Here is a 5,913-nt window from a genome sequence, read left to right as displayed (position 1 = left end):
TTTGGTGGTAGAGCTGTCATTGACCAGTCAGTAGTTCAAGCCCTGGTCCTGGGGTGTGTGTAGTGTTTACCACACACGGGACCAGGTAGAAAAAAAATCCGAATTACATTTTTCCCAAATCAACAATGTATTTTTTTTGTTTAGCACACAGACAAGCGGCCTCCCACCCCTCCCCCTCATGAAGTTGCGCTCCGCGTGCATGACACGGCGTCAACGCTGCACTTCAGGCTATCTGTACTAGTAGTATGCTGGTGGTGGTCTTGCTGTACTAAACCGTAGAAACGCCATGGCAACAAACATCATTCACAGAGTCTGGTTGCTCACGCTTTCCTCAGCAGCACGTCTTGCTACATATCTTTATGAAAAAAAAATCACGTCTTGCTACATATCTTTAAAAAATCCCATCCCTGATGGTCTCATTTGGGCAGCAGTTCAACAGTGTAAGCTAAGAGCAGCGCCAATGGAGCATCATTGATTTGTCCTTATGTCATCTGGGCCGGCTGAGCACCACTCCCCAGAGCGGGGCACACCATTAGGGCCGTGACTCACTTCAAAGCTGTTGCGTTGTATAATTTATACACAACTGTTAAAATAATACTGAAAGTCTGCGCGTTTGTACAGCATGTAACCGTTTGCTGCAGACTCTGCAACCAAATAGAAACGCCTCTGGCCAAATCCATAACAGCCTGGGCAGTAACTTTACTAAATTCATTTCACCTTCCTAGTATTGGAGAGGAAATGGGGATTATCCACAGAAGTGGGACAAGTGGGGGGTACACCCTTTGACCGTATGGTAAAGAATTTATTACTCATTTACACTTCATGATGACTGTGTTTATCAACAGGCCAATAGGTAGATATATATATCCCCAAAAAAATGGGAAATTAGTGTTACAGCAGTAAAATATCAGTCACACAGTACAGAATATAAATGAAATAGGATAAAATATACTGTACATGAAATAGGATAAAATACAAGAATATTCTCTCTCTCATATATATATATATATATATATATATTATAGTGGGGGCTAACGGGACATTTATGAAATGTTTATTTTAAATCCTTATTATGTGAATTATGTAAATATGTATAATAACATTTTTTATGTATACCGTACGTATCCAATTCCTTATATTCTTTATTTCTGGTATTCTACTCTATTTATAATATTGTGCAACTACAACACAGAGTTTCCCTTCGGGGATCAATAAAGTATTTCTGATTTCTGATTTCTGATGAAAAGCCTCTCTTTTCCGTTTGTAGAAAAATGTGTACTGTTGCATTTTGTTAATCATGGACCCAACTCCAACCTTAAAAACTATTTTTTTTGGTTCATTTTTTCCTTCTGAAAATGTTTCTTAAATGTGTTGTATTAATGAAATGGTGGATGTAGTAATTTATAAAAAATATACAAATTACAACATTTTTACCATTAAAAAGAGACCGTCCGCTCCTCTATAGTTAAGATGATTGATAGATTACTTTATAAATGCAGACAACGTTACTTGCAACCATAAAATTGTTGCGAGAGATTTATAAATATCATAATTATTACACTTCTGGGGCTTTCACACCCACCTTGTCTGGTCTGTACTTTATGACATTAGTTTGAACCAATACAACACGTGTGAAAACTCCCGTGACCAAGGTCCAGACCATGGTCCTACAAAAAAGAAATGCTCTCAGTCTGGATCAAAGAGAACCATGGTCCGGTTCTTTTTGAGTGTGAAAGCATTTTTTTTCGGATGCTTTAGACTTCCGGACCTATTACAGGAAGCTGTGGCCAGCTGTCGTCATGTTGTAAGAGCAGGCGAGCTGATGGACGTGACAGTAGATGAGCTCCAATCGGAGCAGAAGAGACGTTAGCAGTTAAGCTGTTGAGTGGTAGTTAATGTACTATGCAGGTTTTAATTTGTCTCTACATAAATGCGGCAGCTGCTCAAGACCCAAGTAAAGTTTGTGTGTCTTGTGTCAACAATGCAACAACAAAATAAGCCACAGCAGTACAGGAAGAGCAGGAGTTAGTTGGAAAAAACCACTCAGACCCTAGAGGGAGGACGGGAAGCCCGTCTACAAACCAATCAAAATAAAAGTATCGGGAGAGGCAGATCACGTAGGTGATGACGACGATGATGACATTGGTATCGCGTGAAGGGCTTTAGTGCACTTGCATAACTGCAGTGTGCAACCTAAACTAACCGGATCAAATGTACACAATGTAACTAAAACATGAACATTAGTTCGAACTTGTAGGTGTGTAAAAAGCCCCTAAAACTAACTTGGTGCTTGACAGGTAAACACTACTCTATTTCAGTTTCAGCACAACACAAAGACACTCAACTGACTTGTTGTTCTAGTTGTGTGCATGGCCAAATCAATCGAATCATTCACAGTGGAAAGGCTCTTTACAGTCCGAGCAGCACATTTAGGTTTGTTGTCTGCTTTAATGCGTCACAGGAATGTGTTTTGTCCAGACAGATTTTTCTGGGGAAATGCTCCTCCCCCCTGATCTTAGAGGGGAAGTTTGTGTGTGTGTGTGTGTGTTATTGGTATGAAAGTGTGTACATGTGTGGTGCGTGCGTGTGTTTTTATCCTGAACAATGCTGCTGGCAAAACACGTTGGGGCACATCCCCCTACACAACTTCACGAACAGCAACAGAGGTTATTACTGAGACCCATTTACACCAAGTCAATTCACTGCTACAGAATACTAACTTTTTATTGCTGATAATTACATACTATCGGATATCACTCAGGCATTCTTGTATGTGCATGTCAAACATCACTGTCGAGACTTGAACACAGAAGCCAAGCTCGGATTAAGCTCACTCAGAAATTCATAGCAAACGACAAAGGAAACCTGTTGAGAAGGATGATGCGGGGTTAACAATCCCCCCCCCCACCCCCAGCACATGTCTCGCACACAAATCAACGTTTAGGAACTGCCGTTCAGCACAAGGCCACAGCAAACCCATCCCATTACTGTAGGATGTGTCCAACATTCCTGAGACGTCACCAGCTCTGGACTGACTCGTGCAGGGGAGATTGACTGGATGGGAGAAAAAAAAAAAAAAAAAAAAAAAAAAAAGGTTTCTCAAATCCAAAAAGGTTCCAAGGTAAAAATAAAAAAAGGTTAGTCGCCAGCAATGACGTCAACATAACCACCATAATACGCCATCACATCTTTACACAATCAAACCACGAAGCTACAGAGGAAGACGAGCAGGAAAGCAGTGAGTCACCCTTAGGTCAGAGTGCTCGTCAGACAGGTAATGAACTAAATGTGCTGGTTATTTATTTTTTTTTATTCAAGGGGCTTAGGTGGGGTCAAGTGTTGCTTAAGGTGCCACCGAGTAGGGCTGAACAATATGGGAATAAATAATCAAATTGCCAATATTGCAATTGAGCATGCAATAAAAAAAAAAAAAAAAAAAAAGTTCCTAGTTTTCCATATTATTTACTATACACAAACAATAGATAATTTTGTAGTATGGAAAACATGACAATGGATAAAGATGTTGGTGTCGGCCAGACCCATTAACCGGTAGCTAATGGGTGGCTGGCATGTAGGCCTGCACAAGTAATCGCAATCTTGATTCACGATTTAATTTTTTAAATAGCTTGAAGTTTTTTCATTTACTTTTATGAGCCAACTGCATCAAACGCTACTACTTAATTCTGTGAGTTTTAAACAGACGTTAAAAAATAGGATTTAAGTGCAATGCTCTCCCTTCTCTTCATTGAGGCCTTGGTGTTAGAGGCTTGTGGTGATGCCCAATGTGCTATAGGGGCTAAAATAATCTATCAATTTTTGTTTTGTTATGGTCAAAAAAAAAAAAGTCGTGGCAGAGAATCGTGATATCATTTCTAAGCTATAAATATCTTGATTCATATTTTCCCCCAAATCGTGCAGGCCTAGTGGAAAGATGTATTCTTAAGATGTTTTTAGACTAAAATGTAGGGTGGGGCATCGTTTTGATTTGTTAACAATTCTGATTCTTAAGGGACGGAGTTGGAACGGGTCACATGCTCATGTCAAAGATTTTGGCAATTTGAAATTTCACCGGGCTTTTTTAATGTAACATAAAGCCACACTTACTGTGCTCGATGGCTCTAACACAAAAAGATGCTGGAAGTACAGTGGCTGCTATGGAAACCAAAAGTTGCGCATTTAATTTGGAACCGTCTGATGTAGGCATAACCGGCCTTCACCCTTGACATCCATAATACAGTCAACATATAAACTGCTCTCTCACGTTGGCCAGGCCTTATTGTTATGATGAGATGAGATATTAGATTAATTAATGCATGGATAACATATCTTTATTTAGCTATTGAATATTGAAATTCTTGTAAACATGTAATATAATCATGACTTTACCTAAATAAAAACAACAAAGCTTATGCAAGTTGTTTTAATCCATCTGCTCTCACTCCCATTAGTCATGTGACCTTCTGGTAGGGTAGATTGTGTAGCAATCAGGACGTCGGTCTGAATTTGATTAATAAAGACTTTTTTTGCAGATGACCCGGCAGAGAGTCCAGGAAGTGATGGCTGTCGGCCAGTAAATAGTTTAGCATATCTTCCCGTTACACCACAATCTGGCAACAGATAAATTGAGAGATCATGTGTCAACGAGTGTGCTTTGGAGCTGGATTTTCTTGCCTTACTTTCAACAGAGCTAGCCTAGCTGCCATGCTTTGTTATGACAAACTTGTCATTTACAAACTACCCTACCGTGGCCCGGTTAGCTCAGTTGGTAGAGCTGAGCAACATACAGTAAATAGGTCCAGCAGAAGGTCCAGAGTTTGAGTCCGACCTGTGACAATTTCCTGCAGATCTTCCCCCCACTCACATCTAACTGTCCTATCCATTAGAAGGCGGGAAATGCTCTTAAGGAAGAAAAAATGAATATTTGACCGTACACATTCAAACCCCATCAGAGCACAAAGAGTACTTTGTACTAGGCTTGGTTCTAACAGCTGACCTCATCGCCTCCTCCCGCCAATAAACAGCCTCACACACCAATGCAAGCAGAGTGCCAGCACATAGCCTGGCCCGGCACACTAGGCTGCTCATACAGCGTCAGCATTATTAAAGCGTTTACACACTGTATCGTATGGGAGCCTTCCTGTGAAATAGAACACTTAATATCAGAGGAACATTGAGGTTTGGCTTGTGTGCTGTCAGAGCAATATCAAGGATGATTTACGCTAATATGGTTTGACAAACAACATGTAACCAGCTACAGATGCTGGTGGACATTTGGCTGAATATCAATCTTATGGTGCAGAAATGAAATTATATTTACTGTTTTGTAAATTTCCCAAAAGGCCAGTAAACCATTAAGACAAAAAAAAAACTTTGCCATGGGCAAAGCTGAGATCTCACATAAAGATTGAATAGAGAGCCAAAGTCACGCCCTTCTACTTCTGGTCAATGGGACCTAAATTCAGGAAAAATATGAACAAAGTGAACAGGGAGAGGCAATACACTTCACTGGATAAAACTCATCTGGGGCCTGTTGCACAAAAGTAGAATGAAGACATCCAGGATGAGTGAAAAAGCGCAGCTTGACTTAGTGTGATCGGCTCATTGCGGCTTAATCGGTTGCACGTTTGCCGAGCCAGGATGAGAAGGTGAACTATGTCGAGCAAGGTGTAGATAGCTGGGATAAGTGCACGTTCACGGCTTTCTTAAATGGACCACGGTATCGATCACAGATTTACTGATGCAGAATTGAGAAGACGCATGCGGCATATGTTTCACCCAATGAGCAGCAGCTTCTAATGGACAGTAACGAGGAGGGGAAGAATAACCAGAAAGGGAAATACGACTAATCAAATGGAGAGAAAAAGCCCAACAGACTATAGCGGACCGACTGAATGTGTATGGATGTAAAAATAT

The 5,913-nt window shown here is 40.5% G+C and overlaps 1 protein-coding gene across 1 annotated transcript in view; it reads right to left on the bottom strand.

Annotated features, from left to right (window-relative positions):
• Positions 1-5,913, bottom strand: part of csnk1da (casein kinase 1, delta a) — a 21,087-nt gene that overhangs the window by 10,553 nt on the left and 4,621 nt on the right. The window lies entirely within an intron of this gene.

This window comes from Etheostoma spectabile, chromosome 15 (genome assembly GCF_008692095.1).
Source record: "Etheostoma spectabile isolate EspeVRDwgs_2016 chromosome 15, UIUC_Espe_1.0, whole genome shotgun sequence".
NCBI lineage: Eukaryota > Metazoa > Chordata > Actinopteri > Perciformes > Percidae > Etheostoma > Etheostoma spectabile.
Note: the sequence above shows the minus strand (reverse complement) of the source record. Positions and strands in the feature narration are given on the sequence as shown.